Consider the following 20,840-nt stretch of genomic DNA (forward strand, 5'->3'; position numbering starts at 1 on the left):
TGTTTTGGACTCTGTAATGGACTGCCGGGTCCCATGCCCAGCAGGGACGCCTCTGCTACATCTGTTCCGGGGGAGCAACCATGGGCAACTCAATACCTCCCCCGGGACGCTCGGTGGCAGCCTCCCTGGTGGACAATGATTCCCCAACCTAGCGCATGGCTCCATGGGAGATGGAGTCCTCCACAGTCTGGTTGGGGGCTCGGATGGCCGCTAGAGGGACCTGCATGGAGTCTGCAGCCCGGCTGGTCAAATCTTCAAACCCCCCCGGAAGTGCAATTAGAACCAGGTGGTCAAGCACCTGGAATGCTTCTGGGTGGGTTATAAAAAGGGCCAGCCACCACCATTCGGAGAGCCAGAGTCGGGAGGAAGAGAACTAAGCCTGAGGAGGAGTGGTGGTTAAGGGAAGAGTGTATTGTGTGGGATTGGTGCTTTATGGACTGTGTATTGCCTGGGGGTCATGGGGAAGACATGCGCCCACGGGTGAAGAAAAATAAAAGTATTTTATACGTGTCTCGGTGTCCATCTGTGTCGGGTTGGGCGCCTATATAGCGCCTTTGTTATAACTCGTATGTGTGAACATCTCTTATCCATTGAACCTTTTTTCAGCCAAGGCATAATATACGGGTGGCTGCCCCAAACCTTCTTGATGACTTTGTGTTGTTTTTGTGACAACACACACACAGACAGACTCACAGATATAATTCCACAAATGGTATTTTTTCGGACTCGGAGAGGTCTAAAAAGTCGAGATTCATCAAAATCTTGAAATCCAGTCTTTGGACGACTACAATACTTTTCCAGTACTTCGTGTACGAGAAAGTCAAAAATGTTGGTGCGGGATGTAAATTGCACATAAAATCAGAAAGCAGCCGTAGTTACCACCTGCACTGCAGAAGACGTCGCCCACCTGAAATTAAGCCTGTTCAGGCCTGGCCAGTACTTGGGTGGAGGACCATCTAGGAGAAGCTTGGGTTGCTGGAAGAGGTGATGGTGAGGCCAGCAGGGGGCGCTTATGCTATAGTCCAGTGGTTCCCAAACTTTTTCGATTCTCGGCGCCCTTGCTGAATCCAGGTTGTCCCAAGGCGCACTCCCCCATCAAATTCTAATTTGCAAAATAGCCAATATTTTTTTTAATTTAACGGTTAACTAAAAATAAATAAAACGTATTTAAGATTACAAAAAATTGTAATTCATCAAATTCAACTCACTATAATTAGTGGGATTGTGGTGTAGCGGGTCTGCGGCTACAAAAGATTTGGTGGTTTTTAAATAATCCATTGGCCGTGTCAGTCTCCATCGGCGCGATCGTGCAGCTGCGGGGAGTTGATGGACTAATTGGGGCGAGTCGCAGCTGGACGTGAGGATGCGACTGTTCTCAATTGCTTAATCGGCTTCCTGTGGTGTGCAATTGAGACGCTGCACATACAGAGCCGTATAAGAACGGGCGGGCATAGAAGGAGAGGGGAAAAGCTTGGAGAGCGAGAGCACAGCATTGGGGCGAAAGAAGGAGGACGAGCCAACCAGCCAGCATGAATCCCATTATATAAAAAGGGTGACTGGGCAGATCCAAACAACTACAGGCCAGTAAGCTTAACGTGCATCACAGGAAAATGAATGGAAGGAATTATTAAGGATAAGATTGAGCAACACCTGGCAAGGACAGGACAGTCAGCATGGGGTCAGACGAGGGAGGTCATGTTTTACTAACATGCTGGAATTCTATGAGGAGGCAACAAAAGGATACGAGCAGAGTGGAGCAGATGAGATTATTTATCTGGACTTTCAGAAAGCATTTAATAAGGTGCCACATGAGAGGTTGGGCATCAAACTAAAAGAAGTGGGAGTTCAGGGTGATGTTTTTTGATGGGTACAGAATTGGCTCAAACACAGGAGGCAGAGGGTGATGGTGTGAGGAACGTCATCAGAATTGGGTGATGTTAAGAGTGGTGACCAGCTGAGGTCATTGTTAGGGCCGCTGCTGTTTCTAATATATAGCAATGATTTAGACTGGAATATAAGTAACAAGCTGGTTAAGTTTGCAGATGATACCAAGATAGGTGGATTAGCAGATAATTTGGAATCCGTTATATCATTACAGAAGGACCTGGACAGCACACAGGCTTGGGCAGATTTGTGACAGATGAAATTTAATGTCAGTAAATGTAAAGTATTACACATAAGAAGTAAAAATGTGAGGTTTGAATACACAATGGGAGGTCAGAAAATTGAGAGTACACCTTATGAGAAGGATTTAGGAGTCATAGTGGACTCTAAGCTATCGACTTACCGACAGTGTTCAGAAGCCATTAAGAAGGCTAACAGAATGTCAGATGTAACAGATGTCTGGAGTACAAGTCGAGTGGTGGCTCTGAGGTTAGGGATCTGCACTGGCAATCGAAAGGTTGCTGGTTCGAATCCCGTAAATGCCAATAGGGACTCTGCTCTGGTGGGCCCTTGAGCAAGGCCCTTAACCTGCAATTGCTGAGGCTTTGAGTAGTGAGAAAAGCGCTATATCAATGCAAAGAATTATTACAAGTCACAGGAGGTTCTGCTGAAGTCTTTATAACACACTGGTGAGGCCTCATCTGGAGTCCTGTGTGCAGTTTTGGTCTCCAGGCTACAAAAAGGACATAGCAGTGCTAGAAAAAGGTCAGAGAAGAACAACTAGGCTGATACAGGGGTACATGGGATGAGTTTGTGGCAAATTAAATTTAATGTCAGTAAATGTAAAGTATTACACATAGGAAGTAAAAATGTAAGGTTTGAATACACAATGGGCAGTTGGAAAATAGAGATGCTGCAGCTAGTGATGATCTTCATCCCATCCCACACTTCCTTCATGCTGTTATTTAGAATTTTGTAATTTAGAAAACTTGCTAAACATATGCTGACATGTCTAATAATAATATTGTTTTTAATCACACATTTTGGGAAGATCGGATGAGAAGTAATAAAGTTACAGCCGCTTTGAACGTAAGAACTCAACCAATCTCCAGACATGCCTAGGAGTTTATAAGCAAATCTGGACCGCTGCAATATGGCGGGCGCATAGACGTATCGGCACTGATAGGACCAGCGGTCAATGCGGCACCCCTTCGCTCGACTCTTATTTCCACCCACGCTGTCGCACGGATTTTACCTTTGACTCCGTTCGAGAATCCTCGACAGTTTTCGAGCACCCTCGGTTCGTCCTTGTCAGTCGACTGTCCGCGCTCACCCATACTTGCCACCGTAACCCCGCCTCTATTTTGGTTTCATTCGGGTTTTCCCGTCACCACTCGGTTATCTTCGGTCTCGTTTGGCCGTCTCCGACAGCTTTCGTGCCTAGTCGTCTGACTTCTGCAGGCGCGCAGTCTCAATAAGCTCAGCGACTCTCTCTCTCTTTTTTGTACAAACACACATTCCTGTGACGTGGAGCGCAGTTTACACACAGCCGGGTGACCAGAAAAGGCTGTTAGGCTGCACGCTAAAGAAACCCGAATTTGGAAATTTAAGAGAGAAGACGCGGCGCTCGCTCGGAGCGGTCTGTAAGTACTGCTTGATATCCACACAAACGTAACGCAAACTCGGCCGCCGCCGGCAGACGTCGTGAAGTTGGCCGCTTTGTGTGTGTGTGTCTGTGAGAGTGTGTGTGGCGCGTCACTCCCAGTGTCTGTCGCCGCGACTTGCGGCGTGTGTCACGGGACTATGGGCGAGTTTCCCCGCCGTGGTGCCGAATCGAGTCTCCGTCGTACGCCGTGCTTTGTCCAGAGAGTCCTGCGAGCCAGACAGTCTTAATGGAGCTCCGCGGACCGGCAAGTGGGAGTGACAGGCGACAGAGGCGCAGTCCTTACAGCACAAGGGACTCGGTTACTGCACCGCGGGGAGGCCTGCTGCCCTGCCCAGTGTGTCCGGCATCGGTAACTCGTTCACTTTTAAGGCCTGCCGATCAGCCCAGTGTGCCCGGTGCCACTTCTAGCTGTCCGGCCAGATGTTCCCAGACTCGTAAATTAGGGCCTACAGTTTTGTCCAGTCTGCCACAATAAGGCCTTCTGACCAACCTTGTGTGCCCAGCATTGGACTGTCCTGTTGACAAGCCTGGCAAACACTGGCCCTGCTGCCCTGTCCGGTATGCTCCACCCCTCAAACTCACACATTTGGCCCCTCTGTCGCATTAGGGTCTTCTGACTAGCGCTGTGTGCCCAGCCTTGCTAGCTGTTTCTTTAGGACCTGCTCTCTGTGCCCAATTTGCCAGTATGCTCAGTCTCACAAACTCGGGCATTATGTATGTATGTGTGCCCAGTCTCATGTCCTGTTGTCTTGCTCAGTGTGGGCTAGTGGGCATGCTGACCAGTCAGGTGTGCCCACACTCACTTCCTGCTCAAATGCCCAATCTGTCAAACACTTTTTTTCAGTAGTCCTGCTTGGAATGCTCAGTCCCTTAAACTCTTGATATTTGGGCACGCTGTTATGGCAGGTGTACCCAGGCTTGCCCGCTTTTACATTAGGGACTGGTAGTAAATTGTTTGAGCCCAATTTGCCAGACTGCCACATTCAGGCCAAATCAACCAACACCTGCATCATCATGCCTGTTCGGGCGTGTGACCCAGTCAAGGGTGCCCACTGTCACTGCCTGCTTTCCTTCCTATTCTGTCAAACGCTGGCACATTAGGACCTGATGATCACCAGCCTTGAATGCCCAGTCTCATGTTCTGTTGTTCTCAGTGTGGCCGGTGGGCATGCTGACTAGTCAGGTGTGCCCACACTCACTTTCTCTTCTTCTGCCCAGTCTGTCAAAAGTTTATTTTTCCAGCTCCCCAGCCCTGCCCAGCATACTCAGCCTCGTAAACTCAGATATTTGGCCACACTGTAATGGCATGTGTGCCCAGCCATGTTGGCTTTTAGAGGTGGGCCTGGTGGTAAGCTGTTTGTGCCCAATTTTCCAGATTGCCACATTAAGGCCCATCAGCCAACACCTCCTGCTGTTCATGTCAGAGTGGCCAGCCAAACTCCATTTAGGGCATGTTGCCCAGTCAGGGATGCCCACAACTATCTCTGCCTACTTTGTTCCCTATTCTGTCAAACTCTGGCACATTAGGGGTTGCTGGCCAGTCTTCTGTGCCCAGTCTCTTCCTGCCAGCCTGTCTAGTATGCTCATTCCCAACAAAGCCATGCATTGTGGCATATGTGCCCAGCCTGGTCTGTCACATTAGGACCTGATGACCAACCTTGTGTGCTCAGTGTTGGATCCCATTGAATTGTGGCTAGTGGGCATGTTGATCTGTCAGGTGTGTCCACGCTTGCTTCCCATTTTCCTGCCCAGTTTGCCAAATGCTGTCACATGAGGGCCTGCTGACCAGTCCTGCCACCTTGCCCAGTTTGCTCAGTTGTTCAGACTTGCACCTTTACGCACTCTGTTATGCCAAATGTGCCCAGCCTTACTAGTTGTCACATTAGAACCAGCTGACCAGTTCTGTGCCAGACTGGCACATTAAGGCCTGTCGAGCCACATCTGCTGCAGTCCTGTGCAGTGTGGCCAGCCTAACTCACATTAGGGAGTGTTGCCTTGGTCAAGGGTGCCCACTGGCATTTCCTATTTTCTTCTCTATTCTGTTACATTATAACTGCATGATAAGTCCTCTGTGCCCAGCCTCTTCCTGCCAGCCTGTCCGGTATGCTCAGTTTCAAAAAGTCATGCATTATGGCACATGTGCCCAGCCTTGCTGTCACATTAGGGTCTGATGACCAACCTTGTGGGCTTAGCGTTGTATCCTATTCAGTGTGGCCAGTGCGCATGCTGATCTGCCAGATGTGCCCACATTTGCCTTTAGTTTTCCTGAACACTCTGCCAGATGCTGTCACATGAGGGCCTGCTGACCACTCCTGCTGCCCTGTCTGGTATGCGCAGTTCCTCAAAGGCTTGCTGTCACTTTAGGGCCTGATGTGCCCCCTCTTGTGTCCCTTTGACCTGTCCAGTGTGCCCAGGCTCTCAAACTCTGAAACCACACCCTTTCCAATCTGTCACATTTGGGCCTTCTGTCTATCCTGGTGTCTTCAGTCTCATTGCCTGCAGACCTGCCCAGCCTTTTAAACTGCGTGTGTGTTACATCAGAGCCTCCGGTTCTCCCTCGTATGTCCCATCTTCACCTCCTTTTCAATGAGTGTCACATTTAGACCTTGTCCCAGTGTCCCCAGTACCAGTTCCAGCTGTCCAATCCAATATATCCAGTTGCAGTCTTAGTGATGTTTCCACTGCATATGCCCACCCTATTCATTTCGGAAGTTTTAGTATTTGGTGTCCCCATGTTTTTGCTCTATCCTTATGACCCGTGGCTCTTTTGTGTTCATCCTCCTCACCTCAGACCCTTTAGAGCTTGCAGTCCTGACTGACCCACATGTCCGTGGCTTCTTAGCCGTGTTACTTTTGTGCCCACTCGGTCCTACTTTCTGCTGACCTACCTGGTGTGCCCAGTCTTGCTGCCCTCCCTCTTCACCCACTCAGCACTTTCCTTGTCCATTATGTTCAGTGTCACGATGCCAGAGTTTAGATGCTGACTGCTCTTGCCCAAGTGCTATGGTGGATTGAGCGTGCCCAGCTTGGGAAGGACAGCACAGCTGAAGTTTGGTTCAGGTCAGCTTTTCCCAGAATTCAATGTGTTTCCTCAGATCTGCAGATCATTTTACTTGGTGTTGGTCATACTGCTGTGTTGATCCATTAGCCCTGACCCGTTGACCATGTCCATGTTCTTAAATTTTGTGTACAGATTTTGGGATTAATAAAGTATCTATCTATCTATCTATCTATCTATCTATCTATCTATCTATCTATCTATCTATCTATCTATCTATCATATAGAATTATATAGTGCCCTTCATATCTATCTATCTATCTATCTATCTATCTATCTATCTATCTATCTATCTATCTATCTATCTATCTATCTATCTATCTACAGGGCTCTGCCCACAGGGTCCTGCTCAGAATCAGTCGCAACTGACCAAGCAAGTTCTGTGTGCCAACTCATCTGCCATCAAAAGAAAACTGAGTGGGGCCCACTTGGAGTGCCCAGCCTCCCTGACTGTGCCCCATTAAGGGCTGCTGTTCTGACCAGTTTGTCCTTCTTGCCACCTGAATTTGGTAATTTGTGGCCATTAATGAAGTGATATAATTCTCTATCCATTCAGCAATTTTGAGATCCCATGAAATTCACTTTTAGGGTCAGAAGGAGCCCTTTTGACCACACCGATACCTAGATAGATAGATAGATAGATAGATACTTTATTAATCCCAAGGGGAAATTCACATACTCCAGCAGCAGCTTACTGATACAAAAAACAATATTAAATTAAAGAGTGATAACAATGCAGGTATAACAGACAATAACTTAGAGTAATGTTAATGTTTACCCCCTTGGGTGGAAGTGAAGAGTCCCATAGTGTGTTGGAGGAACGATCTCCTCAGTCTGTCAGTGGAGCATGGATGGTGACAGCAGTCTGTCACTGAAGCTGCTCCTCTGTCTGGAGATGATCCTGTTTAGTGGATGCAGTGGATTTTCCATAATTGACAGGAGTCTGCTTAGCACTCGTCGCTCTGCCACAGATGTCAGACTGTCCAGCTCCATGCCAACAATAGAGCCTGCCTTCCTCACCAGTTTGTCCAGGTGTGAGGCGTCTTTCCTCTTAATGCTGCCTCCCCAGCACACCACCGCGTAGAAGAGGGCGCTCGCCACAACCGTCTGATAGAACATCTGCAGCATCTTATTGCAGATGTTGAAGGACGCCAGCCTTCTAAGGAAGTATAGTCGGCTCTGTCCTGTCTTGCACAAAGCATCAGTATTGACAGTCCAGTCTAATTTATCATCCTAGTCTGGTCTGGGGGCCTGTTTGTCAGTGGGCACATTTTTGTGCAGATCTATAATCACTGAATTGGTGACCAGCACCATGAGTTTTGTTTTTGATCAGAAACTCTCAGTTTGAATAAAATCGAATTGTAATGCTGGGGGCCGTGATGGTTCAGTAGGTGTGCCAAGCTGAGTCTCATTGTCTCAGTGTACTGCTGGCACCTCACAGTTGCCTGCTCCAATGGCTAGGGCTTAATGGCGGGCACTTGGGTGGCGGACATATTTGTCACACAGAGCCCTGAGTTGTTCACATTTTGTGCAGGTGCCATTCTACGCCATAGGACCCTCGTTTTGTGTTCTTGAGCTGCAGTGGGCTGTGAGTGGGCCTGTGGCCTTCCTGCATTTCTCTCTGGTGGTCCGTGTCCTTTGCTGTTTGGTCTCCAAATATTAACACTGAGAGACTCAATTCAGTACCTTTGTCACTCATGGTCTGAATGGCACACACTTCATTAAACTGAGAAAAATGTATAATCGGTCACAAAAGTATTAGTTGTGTTTTTAAGATTCTGAGCTCTCAGTTGTTTCTTTTCCTCATCCAGCAGCTAATTAATAACAAAGGAGCAAATAATATGTCAGCCAGCAGCAAGGCAGCTGACATGGCACCAATATGCACCTGTGGGTGTCACAAGCAGGCACTGAACTTGAGTGATAAGAGCAGCACTCACCTTGGCTGGAGCTCACTTCCAAAATTACCTCCTGGATAAATATGAAAGGCACACTATGTGACTCATGTCTGGATGGGGATGCCACCGTACGGTAGAATTGTTAGACGGCTGTGAGTGACGCTATATGGCAGGTAACGCTATGCAAAGGCACTATAGCAGGTAGGCATGAAAGGTGTGAAAAACAGCATGAGCTAAGAATGGATATGAAAGGCACTATATGACAGAAACGCCTATGAAATGCACTGTTTACACAAGGTGGCTATGAAGGACACCATATAGAGTGATGTTTTAGTAGATATGTATTAAAGGACCTTTATACTAGATACAAATATGGATGGCACTATAGGCCGTGAATAGATGGGGATGGCACATAATACTAAATATGGATATGAAAGACACCATATACAGTGGAGATTTGGCAGATATGTGTGAAAGGAACTTTTATAGTTATATAGTAACCAGTATGGGGTGCCACCATCTCCGAATTGCGCACACAATCAACTGCAATACAACTGCAGTTTCAAGTAAAGTTTGTTTTATTACTCAGACGTCAACAGTTGAGCACAGTCACAGAGTCAAAGACACAGTTGTCTAGAATTCTTCCTCCCAAGAGCTTTTAGTCCTCTGCCTCCTGCCAACTCTCTGGGCAATACAAAGCAGCTCCTTTTGTCTTTGACCCGGGAGTATTTCAAGGGCTGGGACATACTTTGTTTGGACCGTATCTTCATGCAGTGGCCCCTGTTGGCACCCACGGAACCTAACAGGGTTGTATGGTGGGGCTCCAACTCCCATCATGCCCTATGGGTATCCAAAGAGGACTTGAATGCCAAGGATGCTGCCCTCTAGCATATCAGGCAATAGAATAACCACATGCTGTTTCCCCCAAGTCCTTCCAATTTACTGGTCTCCTTTCCATGTAAGGATTCCTGTTCCCATCTCGTTCCCATCTCGATTCCTGTTCCCATTCTCTTCTTTAATTGTGGTGCCCCTTCTGGGTAAGGACACCTATCCATCCCCTGCAGCACTCACTATGTGTTTGTGTATATGTATGTGTGTGTGTATATACATATATATATATATATATATACATATACATATATATATATACATATATACATATACATATATATATATACATATACATATATATATATATATATATATATATATATATACATATACATATATGTGTGTGTGTGTTACTGAGAACTACTTAACGGATTTAGATCGGGGTTTTTTTTCTATAATTTGCTTGAACATTCCAGTTGATTTTGTGACTTCTATCATTGTGCCAAGTATGATAGTTAGCTTGCTGTACTGATTTATTTGCACAAATCCAAGAGACAAGCAGCGGGCAGAGAGGAGGAGGAAGTGTGACATCAGGAGTAGGGGGCTGGGCGGGGCCCTCCTCACTGTCCTGTTTCACTACTACATGGGTGGAGCCATGGGGTGCGGCTAGTGTATGTGTGTGTGAATGTGTGTGTGTGTATATATATATATATATATATATATATATATATATATATATAAACTAAAAAGAGAGCGAAATATCAAATGATAGTACACACTATATAATAGTTTATAAGTTCAAAAGGCAGCATATGCAATGAATTGCTATAACAGATAGGTTTGAAATGTACTACAGTAATCCCTCCTCCATCGCGGGGGTTGCGTTCCAGAGCCACCCGCGAAGTAGGAAAATCCGCGAAGTAGAAACCATATGTTTATATGGTTATTTTTAGAATGTCATGCTTGGGTCACAGATTTGCGCAGAAACACAGGAGGTTGTAGAGAGACAGGAACGTTATTCAAACACTGCAAACAAACTTTTGTCTCTTTTTCAAAAGTTTAAACTGTGCTCCATGACAAGACAGAGATGACAGTTCTGTCTCACAATTAAAAGAATGCAAACATATCTTCCTTTTCAAAGGAGTGCAAAGCAAGCAGTCAAAAAAAAAAATCAATACGGCTTTTAAGTATGCGAAGCACCGCCGGTACAAAGCTGTTGAAGGCGGCAGCTCACACCCCCTCTGTCAGGAGCAGGAAAGAGAGAGAGAGAGAGAGAGAGAGAGATAGCGAGAGACAGATAAAAAAATATCAATACGTGCCCTTTGAGCTTTTAAGTATGCGAAGCTCCGTGCAGCCTGTCCTTCAGGAAGCAGCTGCACACAGCCCCCCCTGCTCACACCCCCCTACGTCCGCGCAAGAGAGAGAGAGAGAGAGAGAGAAAGTAAGTTGGGTAGCTTCTCAGCCATCTGCCAATAGCGTCCCTTGTATGAAAATCAACTGGGCAAACCAACTGAGGAAGCCATGTACCAGAAATTAAAAGACCCATTGTCCGCAGAAACCCGCGGAAGCAGCGAAAAATCCGCGATATATATTTAAATATGCTTACATATAAAATCCGCGATGGAGTGAAGCCGCGAAAGGCGAAGCGCGATATAGCGAGGGATCACTGTATACTGTATAATAGCTACTGCTCTGAAAAGCCATATCCAATAGACAGCTAGACATAAAAGTAATTATGTACAGTGGATGGCCATAATGGATAGTGACAACTGTAAAAGGCACAAAATTCAGTTATCTTCAATGGATACCTATAGCACATAGTTATGAAAGGCACTATATAATACAATGCGGTTCTACAAATCGACATGGTTGTGGAAGGCGCTACTTTTGTAAAAGAGATGGACAGATATTGAAAGCACTATCTATGATATACAGATAGCTAGATGTAAAAGGCGCTATATATGTTAGATGGATATAAAAGGCACAGTGCATACTGTAGAATGGCTTCATCAATTTCCTGAGGTTAGATTCCAATCCCACAGCCCTTCCTATGTCTTTATGCTCTTTCTCTGGGTTCTCCCGGATTTCCTCTCGCATCCCAGAAGATGTTCTTGCCAGGTTAGTCGGTGACCCTCCATTGGCTACTTGTGGAGGTGTGCTTGATAGACTGGTGCCCCATCCAGCTGGTTCCTGCCTTGCACCCAGAACTACTGGGCTCGATTTGCCTCTGCTTCCCCTCACCATGGTGCCCTGAATTAGATTTCGTGGGGTTGAAGAATGTAAATGTGGTTGATATCATTGCACAACTAGAATACAGTGGATTTACTATTGGGCAGCACAGTGGCCAGGTAGGTGGAGGACTTAAACCCCGGTTTGATTATCAACTGGGTGGGCTTCTGTCCGGAAAAGCATATTCTCCCTGTGTTGTATGCTTACTGCCTGACAATTCTATGTTCTCCCACTGCCCTACTCCATGAGCCTGATCAACTGAATGGTTTGTTTTTGTTGTCTTTATAGATGGGTAGTTGGTTTTATTAGAAATGCTAAATGGGCCATGTCAGTGTAAATACACTTACTATGTGTGAGTGCGACCAGCTCTTCCTCCTCTACTCCTGCTGCTGCACAGGTAGGCACCATCTCCCCATACCCTGTTTAGGAAATAAATGATGAGGTAAATGAATGTGATATTATAGGATGAAATGGTGACACAGTGGTCAGTGCTGCCTCTTCCCAGCTCTAAGGGTTAAAGGTTTTGACTCACAGGCCCGACTGCTGTCAGTGAAGACCTTGCACGTCATCCCTCTGTCACTCTTAGTTTTTCTGTTAAGTTTGCTTCTACATCTCGAAGGCGTGCTGTATGGTTAGGGTTAGTGCCAACTCTAACGTGCCCCGGTGTAAATGAGTGGGTCATTTGATTGATTGGCTCCCAGTCTAAAGGGATTTTTTTCCCACCCTACAAGATATGCTCAGCCCTCCAGGGCCCCAAATTAAACAGCATGTTTTAGGTCTTGGATGGATCTGAATTTATAATATGCCGAGCTGTTGTAAATTATCTGGTTAGCCTGCAAAATGCAGCTAAAATCTCAGAAATTACATGCAAGGCTTTCTGGAAGAAGTTGTGAATTTGTCCAGCTAAATGGCTAAGATGTCGTTGACTGCACTTCTGACAGTTGTGACCCTCTGGACGAGGCCGCGTGAAGTTTGTCTGTGCTCAGTAATGAAAAGCCTTCAGTTCCTCTTCATTTTAGGTGATGCCCTTTGACTTCAGCACAGCACCAGCTTCCTCTTTTCTCCACATATTTGAAGTGTTGCGTATTGTAGCCTTGTTTTCCTTTTATTGTTTTCAATTTCAAAAGTGCAATAAAAAATGTGAATTATCCTGAGATGAACCTCCACCATCAGTGTTGTGTGCAGTCTGTGCGTCTTTGGTACTTGTCTCACTTTTAATTGTACAGTCGTTGTGATTTTTGTGTATTTTCTCAGGTTTCCATTCATAGAATATTCATCCATTATTTGCATTTGCACAATGTTCTTTATTTTTTTTTATATACGGTTTAATTATTTTATTGTTATGACTGTGACATCATCGTATAGCTTTTTTAGTTTTCATTTCTATAAGGAATACCGCAGTTTGATGCTTCATTTTCACCTGGCCGTGTCTTGAATAGTGCTACATTTTGAGCACCAACACATTCTCACACGCTCAGTATAAGCCTAATTTCCAAGTTTATTCAAGATTCAAGAGTATTTATTGTCATTTCATCCATATACAGGAGTACGGCATACGAAGAATCCATGACACATAACATAAAGACACATAATATATAACAAGGTGCATGTGAGTCAAATGTGCAAACATGTGCAACACTGCAGAACAGAACACATATATCAGATATCAGTCCGGTCCATGAGTGTTCAGGAGTCTGACTGCTTGGGGGTAGAAACTGTTACACTTTCTGGTGGTGAGGGCCCGAATGCTTTGGTACCTTTTTCCCAATGGCAGGAGTGTAAACAGTGAATGTGAAGGGTGTGTTGGATCATTCAAAATGCTGGTGGCTTTGCGGATGCAGCGTGTGGTGTAAATGTCAATGATGGAGGGAAGAGAAACACCGATGATCTTCTCAGCTGTCTTCACTATCTGTTGTAGGGTTTTGAGATCCCTGACCGTGCAATTTCCAAACCAGACAGTGATGCTGTTGCTCAGGATGCTGTCTATGGTTCCTCTGTAGAATGGTGTTAGAGTAGCTGGTGGAAGATGGGCTTTCCTCAGCCTATATAGTAAGTAGAGCCGCTGCTGGGCTTTCTTGGCTAAAGAGCTGGTGTGGGACCAGGTGAGGTTCTCTGCCAGGTGGACACCCAGGAAGTTGGTGCTATTGACGACCTCCACAGTTGAGCCGTCAATGTTCAGTGGAAGATGGTCACTCTTAGTCTTCCTAAAGTAAGCAATCAGCTCCTTTGTTTTGTCTACATTCAGAGACAGGTTCTTGGCTTTACACCAGTCCGTCAACCACTGCACCTCCTCTCTGTATGCTGACTCGTTCTTGCTGATTAGACCCACCACAGTTGTGTCATCAGCAAATTTTAGATTAGATTAGAGCTGTGTGTTGCTGCACAGTCATGAGTCAGCAGTGTGAACAATAATGGACTGAGCACCCAGCCTTGAGGGGCTCCAGTGCTCAGTGTGGTGGTTCTGGAGATGTTGTTTCCAATCCTGACTGGACTGAGGGTCTCTCAGTCAGGAAGTCCAGAATCCAGTTACAGAGGGAGGTGTTCAGTCCCAGCAGGGTCAGCTTTTCCGTCAGCTGCTGAGGAATGATCATGTTGAATGCTGAGCTCAAGTCGATAAACAGCATTCGAACGTATGTGTCTTTATTGTCCAGATGAGCGAGAGCCAGATGGAGAGTGGTGGCTATTACATCATCTGTTGAACGGTTCCAGTGGGTGATCTAGTGAGGGGGACAGTAGGGTTTTGATGTGCCTCATGGCAAGCTTCTCGAAGCACTTCACAATGATAGCTGTAAGTGCAACGGGACGGTAGTCATTGAGGTTGGACACTTGTGACTTTTTTTGGCACGGGAACTATGGTGGTGGTTTTGAAGCAGGTTGGGACGATGTCGGTCCTCGGGGAGATGTTGAAAATGTCAATAAAGATGCCTGCCAGCTGGTCTGCACATTCCCCTAGTACTCTGCCAGGAATATTGTCTGGTCCTACAGCCTTCCGTGGGTTGACTCTTCGTAGAGTATTCCTCACATTGGCCACAGTCAGATTTAATGCATGGTCACTAGGAGGAGAGGTGGTCTTCCTCATCACCACGTAGTTCTGTGCTTCAAACCGTGCATAGAAGTTATTCGGCACATCTAGAAGGGTGGCATCACTGTCACAGGTGGGTGGTGTTGTCCTGTAATTAGTTATAGCCTGGATGCCTTTCCACATGCTTTGTGCGTCTTTGTCTTGTAGGAAAAGACCCTGGATTCTCTGGGCGTGTACGTGCTTTGCTGCTCTGATGGTGCAGGATAGTTTGGCCCTTGCTGTTCTCATTCGTCACCTTCCCTGAAGGCAGAGTCCTGGATCCTCAGTAGCACACGCACTTCCTCTGTAATCCACGGTTTCTGGTTGGGGCGTGCGGGGATGTCCTTGGAGACAGTGACGTGATCAAGTCACTTATTGATGTAGCTGGTCACTGATGACGTGTACTCCTCCAAGTTGATACAGTTGCTGTTGGTTGCAGCCTCTCTAAACATGTCCCAGTCAGTGCACTCAAAACAGTCTTGAAGAGCAGAGATGTCTTCTGCTGGCCAGGTTCTCACCTGCTTGGGAACTGGTTTGGTTCGTCTGACGAGCGGTCTGTATGCTGGAATTAATATGACAGAGATGTGATCTGAGTTTCCGAAGTGGGGGCGGGGCTCCGGCCGGTATGTGGCAGGGATGTTTGTATAAATAAGATCCAGCGTGTTCGTCCCTGTCGTTGCAAAGTCCACACACTGATGGAATTCAGTGAGCACTGACTTGAGATTCGCATGATTGAAATCTCCACCGACAATAACCAGTCCATCTGGGTGTGTGTTCTGTATGTCTGTGATGGCGTTGTACAGTTCCCAGAGCGCACAAATTAACACAAATTGTCGATCGGTTGCGTATCTATAGACTATGCTGAAACAGTTGGTGGTGTTGGTGCAGAAGATGAAAACATCAACTTACAATATCATGTAGAATATCTACAACTGTTAACACCGTCCGGCCTTCCACCGGCCGAATTACTGTTGAGAGAAGGATGTATCGTAATGTTATTGCATAATTTATGTCTGAGTGATGAACTATGCAATACGTCAAGATTAGTTATATTAAAAATTGGTTGAACAATTCTAACATGTAAAATTTTAACAGGCAACAAGAAAGGTAATGTAGTACATCTTCAGGGGATAACGTTAGACACCAAAGGAGATCTTGATATGCCATTCGTATTAAAACGTTTACAGTTTCCCATTAGAATAGCTTTTGCTATGACAATTAACAAATCACAGGGACAAACATTTGAAAAAGTCTGTTTATTTATTAGAGAGAAAGAAACGATATTCACTCACAGGCAGTTATACGTAGTGTAAAGCACTTTGAGCTACATTATTTGTATGAAAATGTGCTATATAAATAAATGTTGTTGTCACAATGTAAGTCCAAACATTGAACCAAAATTCAATGCGAAATTGAAGAAAAATTAATTTCAATTATTGTTTTTACTGAAGTTTTACAGTGAAAGTGTAAGTTAATTTCAAAGCCAAACAGAACACAAACGGATAACTCAAGTAATACCTCTAACACAACATGAAGCATAGTTTTCTTTCAATTTATTATGCTTTACTATTTTTTTAATATGGTTAATTTCTCGCTGTAATGTAAATTAGTTAGTTCTATTATGCGTATGTAACAATTCCCATGAAAATTACAATCTGTTTAAATTGTACATCCGCTTCCCCATACGTGAAGTGCCTAGGCCAGTGAACACGGCAGTAAAGCGAAAACTCTCCAGAAAAGGAGGAATTCAGAAGAAAATGGCAGAGGAAACAAGCATTTAAAGGTGTGGAACAATTCAGAGCCCGTAAAAAGGTTCTTTTCACACCCCTGGGTAGTCTTCACATTTTATTGTTATACGACGTTGGATTTAATTGGGCTTTTTTGACAATGATCAGCAGAAAAAGATTCTTTAATGTCAAAGGAAAAATTGGTCTCTGCCAATTGCTTTATTAATTACAATTTTAAACCACAAAATAGTCACACCATTCAAGTCCACATTCAGTAGATGCACCACTGGCAGCTATGACGGCCTTGTGTCTCTGTGCACAGGTCTCTTGCTCTGTCAGCTTTGCACTTCTTCCCTCTGTCATTTTTCTCACATTCTTCCTTGCCAAACTGTCCAGGCTCTGTCAGGTGTCCTGGTGACGGTGAGCCTTTGTAAAGCTCTGCCACAAGTCCTCAACTGGACTGAGATCTGGGACTCAGGAAATCATTATTGTCATTTTGAAGCCATTGTTGTGTAGCTTTGGCTTTATGCTTGGGCTCGTTGTCTTGCTGGAATATAAACCTTCTCCCAAGGCGCAGATTCCTTGCAGCCTGCGTCAGGGTTTCCTTGTATTTTTCTGCATTCATTTTCTCCTCGCAAGCCTTGCAAGGGCCTGCTGCATCTCCAAAGCCTGGTGCAGCCACCACTGCGCTTCAAGGTTGGGTTGGTGTGTTGTGTTTGATAATGTGTAGTGTCCAAGCCTAGTGTTTAGTTTGGAGGGCAGAAAGCTCAATGGTGGTCCTGTGTGTGTGGTTTTTGTTTTTTTTTTTTTTTTTGTCTTTGCCGCTCATCCATAAAGGTGCGACTGATGAAGCGTCTGGACAACCGTTGTTGTCTGCACAGTCTCTTCAGTCTGACGCACTGTAGTTTGTGACACCTTCAGAGGTCTCTCAATGGCCTCCTTTGCTTGTTGTCTTCAGTTTTTTTTGGACGGCTTACTCTGCTCTAGCAGATTCCCAGCTGTGCCTTACTCTTCCCATTTCCTCATGATCAATTTAACTGGATATGCAGTGACTTATCTCCGTCCTCTGACTTGAGTTTTCCATGGAGTTGCTTGGAGTCTTTCTTCTGTCTTCATTGTGTGGGTTAGCCCACCATACAAAATGCAAAACGACCCCTTTTATTGGCTAACTGAACAGATTACAATATGCAGGCTTTCGTGGCAACTCGGGCCCCTTCTTCAGGAAGAATGTAATCCAGAGACTGGAATTCCCTGTATTTATATAAACACTAGGTCAGAGGCAGCATTGGAAAACCTTCAAGTGAGACATCTTAGAAGTAAAAAATTAAAAATATAAAAACAAAGTTTTTTTTTACATTAGAGATGACCTTTTTTATATTTTTAGTTTTTTACTTCTAAGATGTCTCACTTGAAGGTTTTCCAATGCTGTATCTGCCTTGCTGTCTACCCGTATATACAGTGGTGTGAAAAACTATTTGCCCCCTTCCTGATTTCTTATTCTTTTGCATGTTTGTCACACAAAATGTTTCTGATCATCAAACACATTTAACCATTAGTCAAATATAACACAAGTAAACACAAAATGCAGTTTTTAAATGATGGTTTTTATTATTTAGGGAGAAAAAAAAATCCAAACCTACATGGCCCTGTGTGAAAAAGTAATTGCCCCCTGAACCTAATAACTGGTTGGGCCACCCTTAGCAGCAATAACTGCAATCAAGCGTTTGCGATAACTTGCAATGAGTCTTTTACAGCGCTCTGGAGGAATTTTGGCCCACTCATCTTTGCAAAATTGTTGTAATTCAGCTTTATTTGAGGGTTTTCTAGCATGAACCGCCTTTTAAGGTCATGCCATAGCATCTCAATTGGATTCAGGTCAGGACTTTGACTAGGCCACTCCAAAGTCTTCATTTTGTTTTTCTTCAGCCATTCAGAGGTGGATTTGCAGCAAGCCTTCCAGGTCCTGAAGCAGCAAAACAACCCCAGACCATCACACTACCACCACCATATTTTACTGTTGGTATGATGTTCTTTTTCTGAAATGCTGTGTTCCTTTTACGCCAGATGTAACGGGACATTTGCCTTCCAAAAAGTTCAACTTTTGTCTCATCAGTCCACAAGGTATTTTCCCAAAAGTCTTGGCAATCATTGAGATGTCTCTTAGCAAAATTGAGACGAGCCCTAATGTTCTTTTTGCTTAACAGTGGTTTGCGTCTTGGAAATCTGCCATGCAGGCCATTTTTGCCCAGTCTCTTTCTTATGGTGGAGTCGTGAACACTGACCTTAATTGAGGCAAGTGAGGCCTGCAGTTCTTTAGATGTTGTCCTGGGGTCTTTTGTGACCTCTCGGATGAGTCGTCTCTGCGCTCTTGGGGTAATTTTGGTCGGCCGGCCACTCCTGGGAAGGTTCACCACTGTTCCATGTTTTTGCCATTTGTGGATAATGGCTCTCACTGTGGTTCGCTGGAGTCCCAAAGCTTTAGAAATGGCTTTATAACCTTTACCAGACTGATAGATCTCAATTACTTCTGTTCTCATTTGTTCCTGAATTTCTTTGGATCTTGGCATGATGTCTAGCTTTTGAGGTGCTTTTGGTCTACTTCTCTGTGTCAGGCAGCTCCTATTTAAGTGATTTCTTGATTGAAACAGGTGTGGCAGTAATCAGGCCTGGGGGTGGCTACGGAAATTGAACTCAGGTGTGATACACCAGTTAGGTTATTTTTTAACAAGGGGGCAATTACTTTTTCACACAGGGCCATGTAGGTTTGGATTTTTTTTTCTCCCTAAATAATAAACAGCATCATTTAAAAACTGCATTTTGTGTTTACTTGTGTTATATTTGACTAATGGTTAAATGTGTTTGATGATCAGAAACATTTTGTGTGACAAACATGCAAAAGAATAAGAAATCAGGAAGGGGGCAAATAGTTTTTCACACCACTGTAAACAGTGAATTGCAGTCTCTGTATTACATCTCGCCTGAAGAAGGGGCCCGAGTTGCCTCGAAAGCCTGCATATTGACGTCTTTTTAGTTAGCCAGTAAAAGGGGTCACTTTGCTTAACTTCTCACTACATCCATAATGACTAACACGGTACAACACCCCAGTACTATAACAGTCAAGAATGTCTAAACATTTAAATCAAAGCACACACTTTAATACTTCAAATATTTGATGCAGCTATTCTTCTTTATTGTGTACTTCTACTTCATGATCAAAGGGACTCACCCCCTAATGGGATGCAAGGGGTCAAAGTAAATCTTTTTCAGAAAACCTCAAAAAATGGAGATCAGTCATGTAGGCCTGTGGAGTGTCGTTTATGCTATTTAGAGGTTGCTTATCACAAAAATATTTGTGGTATTTGATTCTTTACCGGTGGTCTTATCCCTCCAAGAGCCCCACTCAGACTGTTAAAAATGACAAATGCCAACCATGAGCCTGCTGGGTATCATTGGAGATTATTGTAAGATCAGTAATTATGAATGTTATTTTTGACTTTTGTTCCTTTACTAGGGTGAAAAATGACACATTTCTATTAGTTAATAATATTTAGACTTGCTGTAGCACCCATTTTAAATATTTCAAATACCTAACAGAACTGTTCTTGTTTATTATGTACTTCTTCCTCATGACGTCAGTCTTTATAGTTCTTATGAACACCCAACATTAGGGTGGCTTAAGCTAATTCAGACTTTTTACATTTGTAATTAATGTCACCCAGTTTAGCTGAGAGTCTTTTTCTGTTGATCAGTGTCAAAAGAGCCAAATAAAGCCCCTGCGATTCGCTATTGTATAACAATAAAATGTGAAAACGTCCAAGGAGGTTCAGACTTTTATAGGCACAGTAACAAATATTTACAATTTCCTTAGAATTAGAGAAGGATGGCTCACTCAACAATGAGATCGATCCTAAGTATGAACAAGGCATTCTTTGAAATTTGCTGGAATAAAAATTCATAGCCACAGGGGTCCCCAAGGATTGATCCTGGGAGCCCCTGCTCTAGGTGTTTACTTTGGTTTGTCGTTCTTAACCTTCCCTACATATAGATGTTTATATCAAGGAAATATTGTGATGGGACCAAATTTGAACTTGGAGTTTTCAATGGGTTTTCACATTGTAGACATCCTTCAGCACCATTTAAAGTCTTTCAGAGTGGGCTGTGTTGGGTGTGTGTCCAAATGTGACAACCCAAAAACATCACTCAGACTGAGAAAAACCTGGCACCATTATTAGCTTTGGAAAACAGAATCATCCCATTGATTTTGTGCAAAATATAAACAAGGAGAATCTTTTATGGCATGTCGACCAGACGTTGGGCCTACTGTCACTCTTTTTTTTTTTTTTTCCTGCCTGGTCTATCAAACTGTCACGTTGGTGGTCTGTTGAGTAGCCCTATGCCCAGGCTCATCTCCTCCCATCCTTTCCTGTGTGCTCAATCCCTCCAACTCTCACATTTGGTCCCCCTGTTATGCCAGGCACTGCACTGTTTC

General features: G+C 44.5%; 1 protein-coding gene across 1 annotated transcript in view; it reads left to right on the forward strand.

Moving 5' to 3' along the window:
* Positions 1-3,324: 3,324 nt before the first annotated feature.
* Positions 3,325-20,840, forward strand: part of LOC114649838 (calcium-binding protein 39-like) — a 70,111-nt gene continuing 52,595 nt past the window's right edge. Inside the window, exon 1 of the mRNA XM_028799192.2 lies at positions 3,325-3,527. The gene's annotated coding sequence lies outside the window, so the exon portion shown is untranslated. The remainder of the gene's footprint in view (positions 3,528-20,840) is intronic.

This window comes from Erpetoichthys calabaricus, chromosome 4, assembly GCF_900747795.2.
Source record: "Erpetoichthys calabaricus chromosome 4, fErpCal1.3, whole genome shotgun sequence".
Classification (NCBI taxonomy): Eukaryota; Metazoa; Chordata; class Cladistia; order Polypteriformes; family Polypteridae; genus Erpetoichthys; species Erpetoichthys calabaricus.